The sequence below is a fragment of the Thalia democratica genome, chromosome 2 (assembly GCF_965202585.1).
Source record: "Thalia democratica chromosome 2, ktThaDemo2.hap1.1, whole genome shotgun sequence".
Taxonomy (NCBI): domain Eukaryota; kingdom Metazoa; phylum Chordata; class Thaliacea; order Salpida; family Salpidae; genus Thalia; species Thalia democratica.
In genome coordinates this window covers 16,642,148-16,659,648 of record NC_139166.1, presented here as the reverse complement: position 1 = coordinate 16,659,648, position 17,501 = coordinate 16,642,148, and the positions used below count along the sequence as shown (strand labels likewise).

Genomic DNA, 17,501 nt, shown 5'->3' with positions numbered 1-17,501 from the left:
TTGAAACAATATTGTTAAAAACGAAAAAATGTATATTTATAGCTAAGTGAGATTCAAATGTTAAAACATATAAATCTAGTTTTAACTATTTCTAAGGGTAGACCTTCAGCTAATTTAATTTAAATTAAAACCAATCTTGTAGCAACTACTTCTATATATCAATATAAGTTTTATTTAGGCTAATAATTTGCTAAGTATATTTAAAGTCAAATTTTTAACTTAAACAACACAATTGTATTGTACAGCATTTTTTACTTTGTACTATTGAATATGTTCATAAGCTTTCAAAGATCATCAGACCATATGCTTTCGGTAAACTGAAAACGGATTCGTCCTTATTAGGACTCATCAGTCAGTCACAACCGAAAAACCTATAGCCTTCTATCTACAAACGGTTTATCATGTTTTCACATGAAGCAACCATTTGATGGCATTGATCAGTAACTTCAGCATTGTCTTTTGCTGTACAACGTTCAATACATTGTCCACTAGGCAAGACATCTGGTACGCTCGTATCTATCAACAAAAACTGATGATCAGATGGAATGACTGAAGTCTGATGATCAACTCTTTTGTTAAACTTGAGCTTTTCTCACGGCACACGATAGTCCAGGCTTCTGCACTGCAGACTTTCGCCGATTTTTTCGTCGTTTGAAGCTTTCAAAGAGAGTCAATTCAAGGTACAACAAGTTTATATACGCAATATTACGGTTAATGGCAAGTGTTTCAGTAGTGTAGTGGTCACACGTACGCCTCACACGCAAAAGGTCCCCGGTTCGAGCACGGGCTGAAGCATTTTTACTTTCATTGTACAAAAAGGTTTCATTTTGGTCAAACTTTTTTATTAAGTATTTCGCTTATATTGCATGTAATTAATAAGTATATTTTTGTTTGTAAGCTGGAAGTTTAGTAAAATTTTCTATCTTTTTAGTTCTGGTTTTATTTGTTTTGAAATTTTTAAGTGATTTATTTATTGATTATTGTGAATTTAATTTTATCTAATTTTAGATCTTCTAGTTTTATTTAATAAGTGAACAGCTAATATTTTTGATACAAAAGGTATGTCAACTTTTATAGTTGAAAAATATAGTTAAAATAAAACATTGCATTTCTTTACATCGATGACAAAACAAATATTAATATCGAACAAGCAAGTTTTTTTTTATTACACATCAGTGGCGTAGCGTGGTATTTTGGTCAGGGGGTGCGCAAATTTTTTTCTCAAAAAATCCTCTAAATTAAAACTTTTGTAATAAGCTATAAATAGATCTTTTTATAAGTAACATAATTGAAATAAATTTATTAAGTAAAATAAGCTCGTTAACTGTTTTAAAAAATATTTATATATTACAAAATTAAACAATTAAAAAAAAGTATAAATTTCATTACAATTACTTATACTTGCAAAAATGTAAACTTACTAAATAAAAAATATTTTTATTACCTATAGTAAACTTAATATCTTTAAAAATTAATATATACAATAAAACGAAAGTATCTGTTTTATTTACGAAAAAAATATCAATCTCTTTAATATACAATACAACAGTGATAACAACACCTCATTGCACATAATTTTAATAAAGTTACACAGAAGTTAAAATAGACCAACTTTATAACTGTTATTACAGTTTATTACAACTTTGTAAAATAGTTAAAGGTATAGTTTTTAAATTTAATTCATTTGATTGTATTTGTTTAAAAAAAAAATCACAAACAAAGTTTATTTCTCATAAGCCGACACGCTTATCTTGTATTTTTACAAAAATAAAGTTCAGAAAACTAGCAGTAGTCTTAACAATGTAGCATAAAAAAAAATTTGTAAAATTGTTTAATTTTTCTTTAAGCGTGACGTATTTTTGTAAACTTTTTGTAGAAAAATAATCTGCCATAAGGTTATACTACAGCGGTGCGCTATATTAATTGCGTACTTTTTGAGTCTAAATTCTTATGAAGTTAATGAACTTATAAAATTTTTCCTTATGGAGTTTTTCATCAACATCGGTGCGCATTTGCAATTACGCACCGATTCAGTATATTGAGTAATAACATGTACTTTCCTAACTTGTCACTAATTGGTATTCAAAATTTCGTTTAACTTTTTGAACACTAGATAAACATAGTTGAAAAAAGACAAATTAAGCAGAAAAAATAAACTATAAAGGATAAAGATATTACATTCTTTTTTTTACATTTTTCTTTTTTTTTGGGTGGCACGCATGCGCCAGTGTCCCTCCCCACGCTACGCCCCTGTTACACATACTTATTTTTTTTGTTTATAGCTTCAGATAAACTATTTGCAGAGAAAAAGAAAAAAATCTACTAATATCAAAGATACCTTATGTTTAAAAATAAGTAGTCTAAAAATTGTGAAAAAATATTTTATTGTTAGGTTCGTAGAAGTCAATGTTTATAAACGAGAATATTAATTTGAAAAGTACAACTTTACTTAAGAAAACAATTTAGTAGATTAACATAAGTTTTTTTTTATAAACTTTGTGTTGTACTTAATTTTACACTACTTTTCGTTATTAAACTGACGGACGTTTCTCTGTTTAAAAAAAATTAAGACAGTTCTGCGGGTTTATCAAAGTTTTCCAAGTAACTTTGAAAACTGTTACTTGGAAGCTTTAGATAAATCCGTAAAAACTTTTTAACTTCATTAACACGGAGAAACGTGCGTCAGTTGAATAAAAAAAGTAGTGAGCAAATTGTTGTTTTTCTGCGAAATTATTTCGTTAGCAAGTGTATTTGAGTTGTTTTAATAAATAGTTAAGATTAATAAACTTGTCATAACAGCAATTCTAAAGCATTTTACGTAATCACAAAGTGTTTCATGTAGCTTTAGGTATTTAATTTTATATTTATCTTGGTTCTCTCACTATACATATTTTTATTTAAATAAAATTGGTTTTATAAATAAGTTACGACTCATGAAAGTCTAACAAAAAACTGTTACAAAAGATATTCGGTATTTAAAAATTTCAACATGAAAAAATGTACAGATAATTTTAAAAGCAATCTATTTTTATTAAAGATAGATTATAGCATTCTTATATGTCATTTATAAATTATAATTAACTAATTTAAGAAATAAATGATATTATGACTTTTTTATAAAAACACTGAGTCGTAATACTGTTTGGAATTTTTGTTTTTAAAACATTTATTGAGCTTTATTTATCAAATTAGTACGACACTGTCAAATTTTCACTAGTTTGTTGTTTAAGTTAGACCAATTAAAACTTAAAATTTTTGCTATTTTCTTGTATTGTAATACGAAAACCTATAACTTTCTTGATTAAACCATAAAGCGTTGTCTTTTATTTACTTATATTTTTACTACGTTAATTTAGTAGCGTACCGTTAAATTATATTTAGTAACTTGCTTAAACTAAAGTTTAAATAATTGTTAAAACAATGAAAAAATAAAAACCTTTCATTACATAAGTTACAAAGCAACTTTTAGTTTTAAATATTACTACATGAGCTTGTTTTATATTTATAACTGTTGCTTAATTTGTACATATTCTAAACTAACAAAAAAAATTTTTTGCTTAAAAACATTTTACTTTATACATTTTGTAAATGTTGTAATCACTTTAGAATTTCAAATATCTTAATATTTACTAAATATAAATTTAAAAAAAAATCTTTACTGAAGTTTAATTTTAACGTGAAGTTGAGTTTATTTTTATGTAATCAACGATGTATATTCAACTTTAAGTTTCCATTTTCTTTACTACTAAACAATTTTAGCTGTACTAGTTTAGTAAGGTTTAATTACAGTTTTAACCTAAAAATTTATAGTTATTTTTTGCTTCTACATTCTTGCATTTCGTAATTTGTATAAAACTTAAAACAAAACTGTTCAAATTGTTATGGTTTTACAAAAGGGTTTCACTCTAATCAAATAATACTTGAAATATAAATAACTAAGAGCTTATCATTATTGTTTAATATTGTTTTTATTTTCGAAAACTGTTTTGAGAAATTGAATTGATTTACAACATTCACAGATGATAAAAGACTTTAGTTGCACTGTTATTTAAATTTAGTTGAGAAATTTCTGTTATAAGACTTTTATTAATAACGTGTTATAAAATTAGTTTTAAAAATATAGATAAGTAAAATAAGACTTAAGCTGATAACTATTTAATGTTCTTACTAAAGTAAGAAGTAATACGCAGTAGTAAAAATAAGTAGAAGTTTACCTACTAACCAATACAATTTATACTATCAAAAAGTATAACCAGCCTGGGATTTGAATTCAGGACTTCCCTCACTCTGAAAAATCACAACTACAGATTAACGGGCCACTTGGTAAATGAGACTGTATTGCATTTATAATCTTGCCAACCAGTGGCGTAGCGAAGTATTTTGGTCAGGGGGTTCGCAATTGTTTTCTCAAAAAAAAATTAAATTAAAACTTTTGTAATAAGCTATAAATAGATCTTTTTATAAGTAAAAAAGTTGAAAAAAAAGTCAATAAGTAAAATAAGTTCGAAGTAACTGTTGTAAAAATTACTTATACATTACAAAATTAAACAATTAAAAAAAAGTATAAATTTCATTACAATTACTTATACTTGCACAAATGTAAACTTATTAAATAAAAATTGTTTTTACTACTGACAGTAAACTTTATATCTTTAAAAATGATTATATTCAATAAAACGAAAGTATCTGTTTTATTTACGAAAAACATATCAATCTCTTTAATATACAATAAAACAGTGATAAGAACACCTCATTGCACATAATTTAAATAAAAGTACACAGAAGTTAAAATAGATCAACTTTATAACTGTTATTACAGTTTATTACAACTTTGTAAAATAGTAAAAGATATGTTTTTTAAATTTAATTCATCTGATTGTACTTGTTTAAAATAATTATCACAAACAAAGTTTATTTCTCATAGGCCGACATGCTTTTTCTTGTATGTTTACAAAAATAAAGATCAGAAAACTAGCAGTAGTCTTAAACATTTATTGTAGCATAAAAAAAAACTTGTAAAATTGTTTAATTTTCCTTTAAGCGTGTCGTATTTTTGTAAATTTTTTGTAAAAAAATAAGCTGCCATAAGGTTATACTACAGCGGTGCACTAACTAGTTGCGTACTTTTTGAGTCTAAAATCTTATGAAGTTAATGAGGTTATAGAATTTTTCCTTATGGAGTTTTTCATCAACATCGGTGCGCATTTTCGTTTGCGCACCGAATCAGTATATTGGGTAATTTCTCTAACTTGTCACTAATGGGTATTCAAAATTTCGTTTAACTTTTCGAATACTGGATAAACATAGTTGAAAAAGGCAAATTAAGCAGAAATAAAAAACAATGAAGGATAAAGATATTACATTCTTTTTTTTACTTTTTTTCGTTTTTTGGGTGGCACGCATGCGCCAGTGTCCCTCCCCACGCTACGCCCCTGTTACCAACTATAAGTTAGAAAACTGCACTTCAAGATACCTTAAACTATTTTAATTATATTTTTTACAAGTAAGATAATCGCTTCACAGTCTTTAGAATACTTAAGAAGTATGAAAAATAAATGTAATTTTGCACTTATCTGAAAATATTAATTTAAGCGTTTTTTAAAAGCTTACTAAAAAGCTTTAAAATAGATAATTTATTTAAAATAACTATAAACACTATTACATTTTATACCACTTTAGTTTTGTAACTTAGGTAAGAAAATAATACATATATCAAATATAGGCATAACCTAATTAAAAAGGTTTTATTATTTATCAACATTTAAAAAACAACAAAGTTTTCAAAAATACTACACGTTGACTTCTTTAACCTACAGGTGATTTTAGTAAACAAGTTTACATGATTGTGTATTAACAACTTACATACTTAACTTAACTTTCATGTGTTTAAAGTGTTACAGCTTGAAAGCTTTACTTGAAGTCTGAAAAACATTTGTTATTTATATTAAATAAAAATTATTTTATACTTAAAATAGCATTTATTTATCAATTTAGTATACTAGTTTCATCATGCATTTAAATAATATACCATTTTATGAAACGCAATTTATTTTTATAAGATTACTCGAAAATCATTAAACTTTTGTGCTACTACTAGACTAAAAAATGTGTGTAATAAGCTTTAATAAAATTTTAACTGAACAATTTATAACAGAACAAAAATATGTGGAGGTATAAAAAAATTTGTAAAAGTTTTTGTTTTTGTAACTGACAACAAAAACAAAGTAATTCAAACAAGTAACTTATTTACTAGTTTAAATTAGACTGTTATTGTTGCTAGACTACACAGAAACTACTTTAAAACATAATTTAGAGATAATAAAAAAATTGCAGTATGTGTTGTTGCTTATTTAAGTAAAGCTAAGTACTTTTATAAAATAATCAATTAAGGTTAACTATTAAGTTTCTTAATTTTAATCACAACTAGTTTTCGATACTTATACTATGTTTGAATATGTAACCATATAGCATCTGAAAAATTTAACTGTTAACATAATGTTAATATTACAATCATTAATTTAAACAAATTTAAACTTAAACAAACAGATTAAAACAAATAAGCATAAGATTTGAAAAGAAAGTTTTTTTTTTCTGTTTTAGTTAAAAATATTTGGCTTACGCTGAGTTATATTTTGAGCGAACGTTCAAATTTTATAATTACATCAAAAAGCCTTAAGTTCTAAGGTATAAATATAAATTGAACTTTAAAGTATTATTTTACTTTTCTTAAAAAAGTAAGAAACTCAAAAATCGTATGTTGTACATAGAATATATCAGTATTATATAAAACATTAACCAAACCGTAAAATTGTTAACCGGTAATACACAATAAAAGAAATCAATGAGAGTTTGAATTAAAATTTATCATATATCTAGCTGTAACAAGACTTTACTGCAAGTGCCCGGCTAGCTCAGTCGGTAGAGCGTTGGACTCTTAATTCAACGGTCGTGGGTTCGAGCCCCACGTTGGGCGTGGGTTCTTATTGTTTTTTGGTGAATGAACTATCTTTTGATAATAACATAGTTTTATTACAGCTGATTTTGTGTTTTTTATTTATCTTTTTTTAATATCAAACAGAATCTAAAACAACATATTGTTTAAGCAGGGTCAACAGAACAATATTTATGAATGTATATTAAAAAGAAAATAGGTACAATTTATGACCTGTTTTTTAACGATATTTTCTAGTAAATATAACTACTAGTTAACTTTAAATGGTAGTACATAATTAAGTAGGTGAGCTTGACTTTTGATTTTTGACTTGACTACTAAACCATGAAAAAAATACAGTTATGTAAAAATTAAAAACAAGAGTATTAGTACATTCCAACAAATAACTAGCTACTCGAATTTTTTTTTCAATATCTTGTATCTAGTCATGAAAATAATTACTGAATTACTTGCTTACTACTTGATTCAAACTTTATAATTTCAAAATAAAGTACAGTTAAAAATTGTATATTTACATCAGCAGTCCTTCTACTATTTTTATTAAGTTTCATAAAGCTTGCTAAAATTAGTTTGAAATTATTCATTTCTACTTAAAACGTTTACATCATTCCATTCTTACATGCAAATATTTCACTACTGTACCAAAAATACAAAAGTGCGTCGACCGGGAGTCGAACCCGGAACTAGTGCTTAGAAGGCACCAATGCTAACCGATACACCATCGACGCTTGTCTAAGGCGAAAAATTACTGTTTATAAACCCAAATGTCAAGGCAAGTAAATCTGTAGCGCACTCGAATGCTAGCATATGTTCGTTCAAGCGTTAATTTTTTTGCCCTTAGCTCGACAGAATGTGCTATAATATTTCGCTGCAAATTTTAAACGTGTTTTTGCTCGATAGCTTTGACGCTCGTTGAAAATAATCACGTGGTTTAGTAAACTGCAAACTTATAGAGACATTTTGCTTGTCGGTCGTTGAATTTTAATTTACGTTGTTCGTTAGCTGTTGTTTAAAACTAATTATTGAATTTCTTGACGTCATATTTAAGTTTTAGCTACTTAGGTTTTTAAAAAAATTGTTTATAATATAGAACTAACGATGAATGGTGTTAATAGTCTAATCAAAAATTAAGTATTTTCCTACAGCTTTCTTTAGGTGAAAAAGAATACCTTAATAGCTTACGCTATCAAGAATAATTATTATATACTACATTTCAGATGAATCATAAACAAATAGTTGTTGAATTTTTTTTTTTCAAGTATAAATACCAAATTCTCATTAGCTACAAAAATTACTAATTTCATTAAGTTATGTTAATTTTAAAGCTATGGCTTAAATTTTCTTAATTTAGTAAAGTATAAATAAAATTCTCATTCTCATAGCCACTATTTAATTTATAATCTAATAAAATAGCTTTGTATAAATTAAATGTTAATTAAAGATTAATCGTACTTATGAAAGGATTCTATCAACTATTTTTTATTATACAATTTCAACTACCATAACCTTACGATTTTTAATGGGATCAGAAGATTAAACTAGGCTAAATATTTTTATCCCAGTATAGTCTTGAGCATTTTGTAGAATAGTTTACTGAACGACAAAAATAAAATACCAAAAGTGTTTGGTCCTAGGACCTGGTGCACGAAAAAACGTTTCTGTTATCGAGTCGTACACTACAAATAGAATACAATTAAGGACCTTTCCAAATAAATACATTTAATAAGAAAGAAATAGTTCCCTGGTTTTATTGGTCATCATCGTGCTTACACAAACGTAAAAAAAGGATATACCTATTAATGTTTCATTCACAAATTTTACTTACTGCTTATGGTATGTTTGAATGCAAACATTTTAATTGTCTAAATTGACACGTCTAAAAACATTATTAATTTTTAGTTTTGTTTTTTTAACAACCGGCTTCTAAAATGTTTGACAAAGTTAGATATCAAAGTGACAACTTGGTTTTAACAAAATTTAAGTAAATTTTGATATTTTTGCAAAATTTCTCAACTTTTTTCTACTAAGCTTAAGTAGTTGCAACTGTAAATTTGTTTCAGTTTTCAACCAAATAATGTCTGTTACTATTTAAATAAACGAAAATAAAATGGTAAATTAGTTTTATAAATAAATAAGCTAGTTTTAAATTGTGATATACAAATTTTGGTTAGTGTTACTATCAAAATTTTCTAGTTAGTACATGAATTGTTTTACTGTAATAAAGATAAAATAACATTTTTAAAATAAATATTCTATTTAAAAATGGTTATAATTTAAAAATGAACAAAGACTAAATATTTAGCCGCTAATAAAATAGTTAAAAAAAAGTAAATACTAAAATGCACTAATATTCAAGTCGCATAAGATCAATGCTAAATGAACACTTGATTGTTTATATCATCACAACAGTTGCTACTTTTGATAAGCAAATGCAGATACGCTGCATTTGATAACCACTTGACTCCACGCCTGCCACGCGGGAGGCCCGGGTTCGATTCCCGGACAATGCACTTTTGCTTATTTGATTGAATATTGTCTTAATTTAGTTTGTTTTATTTTTTCTTATCACATCCGAGAGACTGAATTATTTAAAAAAGATTTTTTTTTAATTTCTTTTCAACAAAAAAAAGAAAAATTTTATAATTTATTTTTTTAAATTTTTTAACGAGTTTCCCCCAAAAACTTAAAACTTATTATTTTGGTTTTTTATTAAAGATAACGAGTTGTTTTATACAACAATAATAACCAGCTTAACAGTTTTGTTTATTTTTCATTACTTACTGCTTAATTTTTCAAACTATAAACCAGAGAACAAATTATAATTGTATGCTTTTTGAGCTCGTACTTTAAACACAGCCAAAAAAGGGCAAATTTATCTAAGTTATTGTCCTTCATACTAAAGCTAAATCTAAGTTACTAGTTATTTAAAATATAAACCAGAGTCTCTGTAGTCTAATAAGTTTTTAAATGACTTTTGATTTGGTTTAGAAATTATTGAAAATCATGATTTTAGTTTTCTTCCTGGTCTTATTATAACACCTCTAATTGTAAACTATGCCATAAATACTTTTCTATGATAACTTTATATAAACTAAAATGTGATCCAAGTTTAAGTGTTTTTGAATCTAAATAAATCACAGTTTCACTGTTTTTTATTTTCTTTTAACAACTAAAACTTAGTCCGGCTTTTTTGAAATAATTTTTATTAATGTTTCAACTGTGTTGTACATGATTAAGAAAATCATGTTTTGTTTAATGCATTTGAATAACTTGCTTGGTGTGTTTATTAACTTTGTACTAATTCGTATTAGTTTTTATATATTTTAACTAAAAATTTTTAAAACTAAACTTCTTAACACTTATTTAAAGGAACAAGTTTTTCTTAAGAATAAGTTACACTTTCTACACAAACTTTTTACTTAATCAAAAAGTTCGAACTTAAGCGGCAGAATTTTTACATTTAAAATTAAGTATCAAGGTTATTTGTTATTCTTAGCATTGCCTTTTTGTTTTTGTAATCATAAAACAATGATAGATCAATCGGCTTTTGTTGGTTACCATTAATATATAAATGGTGCAAGTTTCAATATTAACGACAGAACTAACTTAAAAGTATAACAATTATTTTAATAAAGTCTTCTAGATATTTGTTTTTTGAAAATAAAAGATGACAACAATTAAATGAATTATTTTTATAATACTGCCTTTAAATACTTCATTAATAATTTTTAACAGTAGTGTCAGTTTTATCACTAAAAATTTATTTCATTAAAGAAAAAACTAATATAAAATAAGGAGTTTGCCTGTTTTGAAAAAAAATAAAAATAAACTACTAATTATTATTGTGTTTAAATATTTGATGTTTTGTATATTTATCTAGAAATTTAGTTGTTAACAAACTATTTAAATTATAACATGTTTTTTTAGTAAAATACTTCTTTATAAAATGATATTTAAAGAAAAAGTTAAATTTGTTGATTTTAAAAATAAAAATTGTCAAATAAAACATTATTTATATTAATCACGAAAAACATAAAGTTTGATGAAACTAAAATAATCCTTCGAGCCGGAGTCGAACAAGCGACCTATGGATTTCTAACAACTTGCTACAGTCCACCGCTCTACCAACTGAGCTATCGAAGGCGCTGGGGCGATGCACAAATTTGTCTTTATAAACGCTAGTGTTTGAAGCACTTGTGCACTTAACAATTGATTTTGTTTATTAAGTATATCAACACGGCATATTTTAACATAAGTATGCTTTTAAAGTTGAAAATTTTTTGATTGCTTTTATCAACTCACTAGTATGGCCTTATGCGCTTCTACTGTTAAGTTAATATATGCGTACCAACTGAAGTCTTTAAAGCTTAAAATTTCTAAATACCAATTTACAAACAATATTTTGGAAGTAGACTTTTATAATAGTTTTTAATGCGTACCAACTGAGCTACCGAAGGTTGTTATAGTAACCATGATTGTTTTTTCTATATACTTAAATAATAACTGCATACCTTTACAATTTTTTTTAAAGGAGCTTGTAAACACCGAGAATAATATAAAATTAAATTAGCTTGTTTACATGTGGTTTAAATTGTAATTGTAACCTATCATAGTTCTTAAATCTAAGTTTTTGCACAATTTTATTTGTAAACAAATAAATATGTTTTATATGCTTTTATAACTAAACAAAAATTAAATAAAAATTTTAAAATTGTAAAATAAATATTTTATAAATACATTCTAAACTTATGTAAAACAAGTATTACTTTTAATTTAGATTAAAAATATCAAATTTAATAAAAGCTACCATAAAATGTAGGAAATAGTGTTTACAATAAAATTGAAATTGTTTACACTTTTGAAATTTTTTTATAAAAAATGAACTAATAAATTTTTATAAGTTAATAAATAAATGTTGCAGTGTTAAAATTTACATAAATTACAATTAACAAGTCATATTTTTAAACGGTTTAAAAAAAAATTAAATTTAGATAAAACAGTAACTGATTTTATAAACAAAAAGTAAAATAAGACTTATTTTCGTAATAAACAAATACAAATAAAACTATATAAATGTATTAAAGTATTAGTAAATAAATTTACACTAAACCTTCAAAGTATAATACGACTTTTTGGAATTAATTTCAAAGAAAAATACGGAGATGGGTTAGAACCCACGCGTGCAGATCACAAACTGTTATGACTTAATTATAGAGTAGTTTTTTTTTAAAGAATTCCACACAATGAAAACTAGAAATTTTAAAATACAATTTAAATTATAAACATACCCTAAAGAGTTAGTATGTCACAAACTGCATATGTCACAACAGTTTTGTGACGTAATAATGGAAACGTTAATTAATGCATTATAAACGCTACGAATCGCTTGTAATCACATGGGGTCTGGCTCAGATTGTAGAGCGCTCGCTTAGCATGCGAGAGGTACCAGAACTATGCCCGGCTCCTACACATCTAAATAATGGTTACAATATATACTTTTATCTTATTTGATTTTTTTTTAACAATTTAGCTAAAATAAATGAGAGCACAACACTCTTTATTATTTTACTTGTTTATTTTTTTTGTTTAATATGTAAAAAATACTAATCATTAGTAATAAAACAAGACCTTACTTTTAATACACAGCTTATTGCAGATCTTATTAGAAAAAAATCAGCTCATTGTTTTAATTATACATAATTTTTAAGAACTTATATTTGTCTGAACAAGTTTAATAAAGTTTTTAATAACTTATGATTACTTAATTCATTTTTAATTTTGCAAAGTCAAACATGATTTAGTTAATAAAAAATGATTTAGTAAAAATAAATATGATTTAAGATATTCAAAGTGTAATAAAAACCGAAAGGTTTTTTCGTACACTAGGTCCTTTGATTAAATATTTTTGAGTGCTTTTTTTGCCGTTCCATAAACTATATAGTAAAACCAAACATGACTTAATTTAGTCCAGCATGATTTAGTAAAACTAAACGGATTTAATTGAGTCATACATGATTCAGTAAATTTATACATGACTTAGTTTAAAAAAAATTCTGATTTAGTTGATTAAAACATATTTTAGTTAGGTCAAACATGATTTAGTAAATCAAACAAGATTAAGTAAAGTATAAGTCATACAAAGGTTAGTGAAATCAAACATGATTTCGTAAAATAAAACTTGATTTAGTAAAATTTAACCTGATTTAGTTAAGTCAAATTTGATTTGATAAATTCAAACATGATTTAATAAAATTTAACCTGATTTAGTAAAGTCAAAAACTTTAGTAAAGTGAAAAATTATTTTTTAAAGTCTGACACGATTAAGTAAAGTCATACATTAATTAGTTTAAAACATTTGTTAGATTCTGATTTAGATAATTGAAATATTTTCTAGTATAGTTAAACACAGTTTAGTAAAGTCGAACAAAATTTGTTCCTTTTCTACTTATGTTTTTATAATAAACAAATTGTCTGAAAATAATTTAGTTTATGTAAAGCAAATACTTTTCATGGGTGAATTGAAATAGCGAAAATGTTGATGTAATTCAGTATTTGAATTTGTATGATGTATATAAACGTTACAAAATGTTATTTTACACAAGCCTCGATAGCTCAGTCGGGAGAGCGTCAGACTGAAGATCTGAAGGTCCCTGGTTCAATCCCGGGTCGAGGCATGCCTTTTACCTACTTAAAATACACTTATCTTTTGTTCATGTTAAAATCACTTTAGTTTATATAGTGATTTATTTAACATAGTTGTTTTGTTTCTTAACGTATATATTTTTTCAACGTTATGTAGTTGTGCTTTTTTTTATGATTTATGTTACAATGGTTGTGCTTTATGCATTACAATCCCCAAGGTCTGAGTTAGGAGATTACTTTTACTAATTAAATATAAATTAAATGCTAAATATAAGGAGTTGTAAACTTTTTAATACTATATATCTTATTTAAGTTAGAGTCCAGAACACCTTAGTAACAACTATCTTAAAAACTAAGTATGTATAAGTATCAGAGTGATTAGTTATTATGTACTGCTAAATATATATAATACAAGTAAAAACTGTGCTAACAAAGTTTATTCTAAGAAAAGCAATCAAATAAACTCACTAAAGAAGCAACTGAACAACATAAGAGTAACAAGAAAACAATAATACTCTCTGGCGCTAATGTGTGTGGCAAGAATATAGGCAAAAAATAACAAAAATAATTTTTTGTAGCATAAGTTACTTAAGTAAGTTTTAGTTATTTGTAAATTACATTTGTTTATTTTATCAAGTTAAGTTTTACTAAGTTTGAAATATGTTCACCATTAACTGTAAGTTTTAAGAGACTGAAATAAAATTTAAAAGTTGTTGAGTTAGAATTTAAAATGTTTAAGCGACTTTAAAAGTAGAAAAAGCTTAAATATTATAAAACTTTTTCTAAATGTAGTTTGAACAGATAAAAAAAAGCTTTATGATAATCTTTTCGAATAATCACTCAGTTTATAAACAGAAAGGTTGTAATTATTTTATCAAAAGTAAGAGGGACTTAACATTTATTTTCTTGAAAAGTATAAAGTAAAGTGTATAAGTATTTATACAAATAAACTGCAATGCGCTTTAGTAAGACTTTAAAACATATATGTATACATATATTGTTAGGAATGATTTTTTTAAATTTTTTAAACGAAAAATTTTGTCAAAACTTTTTATAAGTTTATGTTTCAATAATTTACAAAACTAAACTAAGTTAAGTTAACAACATATAATAAATAACTTACTGTTTATAAAAAAGAACATTTTGATTGTTATGAGTACTTAAGAATTTTTAAAACTTAACATACAAATAGTTTGAAATATAAAGATATAGCACAAAAGTTTCAAGTAATAAAGCTCACAGAAGTTTAAGTTACATAAACGTGCTTTAATTGACACGTCATAACGCTTACGTATACATATAAAAATGCAAAATATTTCTCTTCACCGTAATCCTACATGGTCTAGTGGTTAGGATTCCTGGCTTTCACCCAGGCGGCCCGGGTTCGATTCCCGGTGTAGGAACTTTTTATCTGACTAGAAAATTAGAAGTTAGTTTTTAAGCTGTGTAACAAATTTCTTTTATAAACTACACAAATCTATGAACACCTTTATGTAACTTTTTGTACTTAAAATACATGAAATTAAATAAATTAAGAAATTAATAAGTTGGATTAAACGTTAGCTTTAATCACATTTTAAATAAAATAGGTTCTTTAAAAAAATTCTATTTATGTTTTACATATATACATCATAAAATAAACTTAGTTAAACTAATTAGTAAGTAAGCATTCTTGAAAAAAATATTTAGTGCTAAAGAAGTGTTATGTTCGATACTTTAGATGTTTAAGTTCTTATAAAGTTAAATTATAATTCAATAAACCTAAAACGTATACAAAAGAGTGATTGTTTTTATTTAGTATTGTAAACTACATTAACGTTACTACCTTTTAAAATTTTATTCATTCATTGTTGTAAAATAAAAAAATTCGAAAAATTATTTTAAATATAGTGTTTAAATAACTGAAACTAAATAAAAGTTAACTTTTTTTTGTTAAATATTGATTTTTTAGTGAAAGGAAAAAGTTTTAAAGTGTTTTAGTAAGAGTTTGTCGTAAAGGTTTAAAAACTATTGCAAAAGGATTATTCAGCTACAAAAAAATAAGTCGAATTCAATCAGTTGTTAACAGTTTTGCTTTAGGCAACGCTGACAAACTGTTTATAATTTGTTCTGTATTAATATGGATGTGAGGGGATATAGCTCAGTGGTAAGTTGCATACACTAAAGCAATTGGTTTCAGTTTTTTTTTTTAACACTTATTTTTTTAAAATAAATCAAAACCTTGTTTACGTATTTTTTTTTTGACTAGTTAAGCAATCAGAAAGGTCTTTTATTTTATTTTTGTAATAACTTAATTATCTTTAAAAGTTTTAGATAACTTCGGAGTACATACTATAACATACTCGGAGTATTAAAAGCATAACATAAAAGTTTAAATACTAGAAGAAATGAATAGTTAATCGAAAAAAATTATTTAATATGTTAAAATACAAACACTTTAAAAGATCTTACTATTACAGTCTAGAGGCTATTCTGTAAGCCTAGTGCAAATGTTGTACGGCTGTTGATTAATATATTACTAATTTATAGTCGTATAGACACACCGCCTAACTGTTCAACATCAAGCAAAGTTTTCTTGCGTAAAGCATAAATTGTTAATTATCAACCAAAACTATTAAGCATCAAGCAAAATTATTCAACATCATAAAAAATATTAAGAATGAAGCAAAACTATTAGTCATCAAGCTTAATTATTCGACATCAAAAATACTATTTTGTTTTATTTGAGGAGGAGGGGACACTCGGATTTGAACCAAGGGCCTATCGATCTGCAGTCGATTGCTCTACCACTGAGCTATATCCCCTCACATCCATATTGATACAGAACAAATTATAAACAGTTTGTCAGCGTTGCCTAAAGCAAAACTGTTAACAACTGATTGAATTCGACTTATTTTTTTGTAGCTGAATAATCCTTTTACAATATTTTTTAAACTTACTCTTACTAAAACACTTTAAAACTTTTTCCTTTCACTAAAAAATCAATATTTAACAAAAAAAAGTTAACTTTTATTTAGTTTCAGTTATTTAAACACTATATTTGAAATAATTTTTCGAATTTTTTTATTTTACAACAATAAATGAATAACATTTTAAAAGGTAGTAACGTTAATGTAGTTTACAATACTAAATAAAAACAATCACTCTTTTGTATACGTTTTAGGTTTATTGAATTATAATTTAACTTTATAAGAACTTATACATCTAAAGTATCTAACATAACACTCCTTTAGCACTATATATTTTTTTCAAGAATGCTTACTTACTAATTAGTTTAATTAAGTTTATTTTATGATGTATATATGTAAAACATAAATAGAATTTTTTTAAAGAACCTATTTTATTTAAAATGTGATTAAAGCTAACGTTTAATCCAACTTATTAATTTCTTAATTTATTTAATTTCATGTATTTTAAGTACAAAAAGTTGTTCATAGATTTGTGTAGTTTATAAACGAAATTTGTTACACAGCTTAAAAACTAACTTCTAATTTTCTATTCAAATAAAAAGTTCCTACACCGGGAATCGAACCCGGGCCGCCTGGGTGAAAGCCAGGAATCTTAACCACTAGACCATATAAGACTTTGGTATACAGAAATATTTTGCATTTATATATGTATTTGTAAGCGTTATGACGTGTCAATTAAAGCACGTTTATGTAACTTAAACTTCTGTGAGCTTTATTACTTGAAACTTTTGTGCTATATCTTTATATTTCAAACTATTTGTATATTAAGTTTTAAATTTTTTTAACTATTTCTAAGTACTCATAACAATCAAAATGTTCTTTTTTATAAACAGTAAGTTATTTATTATATGTTGTTAACTTAACTTAGTTTAGTTTTGTAAATTATTGAAACATAAACTTATAAAAAGTTTTGACAAAATTTTTCGTTTAAAAATTTA

At 25.2% G+C, this 17,501-nt stretch overlaps 7 non-coding genes across 7 annotated transcripts; 3 read left to right on the top strand and 4 right to left on the bottom strand.

Annotated features, from left to right (window-relative positions):
* Positions 1-6,900: 6,900 nt before the first annotated feature.
* Trnak-cuu (transfer RNA lysine (anticodon CUU)) lies at positions 6,901-6,973 on the top strand. Its single transcript has one exon. It is a non-coding gene; the product is annotated as a tRNA-Lys (tRNA).
* A 635-nt stretch (positions 6,974-7,608) lies between these two features.
* Trnar-ucu (transfer RNA arginine (anticodon UCU)) lies at positions 7,609-7,680 on the bottom strand. Its single transcript has one exon. It is a non-coding gene; the product is annotated as a tRNA-Arg (tRNA).
* Positions 7,681-11,009: 3,329 nt separating this feature from the next.
* Positions 11,010-11,095, bottom strand: Trnay-gua (transfer RNA tyrosine (anticodon GUA)). Its single transcript is given in 2 exon segments — positions 11,010-11,045; positions 11,059-11,095. It is a non-coding gene; the product is annotated as a tRNA-Tyr (tRNA).
* A 2,458-nt stretch (positions 11,096-13,553) lies between these two features.
* On the top strand, positions 13,554-13,626 carry Trnaf-gaa (transfer RNA phenylalanine (anticodon GAA)). Its single transcript has one exon. It is a non-coding gene; the product is annotated as a tRNA-Phe (tRNA).
* Positions 13,627-14,925: 1,299 nt separating this feature from the next.
* On the top strand, positions 14,926-14,997 carry Trnae-uuc (transfer RNA glutamic acid (anticodon UUC)). The gene has a single exon. It is a non-coding gene; the product is annotated as a tRNA-Glu (tRNA).
* A 1,329-nt stretch (positions 14,998-16,326) lies between these two features.
* Trnac-gca (transfer RNA cysteine (anticodon GCA)) lies at positions 16,327-16,398 on the bottom strand. The gene has a single exon. It is a non-coding gene; the product is annotated as a tRNA-Cys (tRNA).
* Positions 16,399-17,105: 707 nt separating this feature from the next.
* Positions 17,106-17,177, bottom strand: Trnae-uuc (transfer RNA glutamic acid (anticodon UUC)). The gene has a single exon. It is a non-coding gene; the product is annotated as a tRNA-Glu (tRNA).
* Positions 17,178-17,501: the final 324 nt, after the last annotated feature.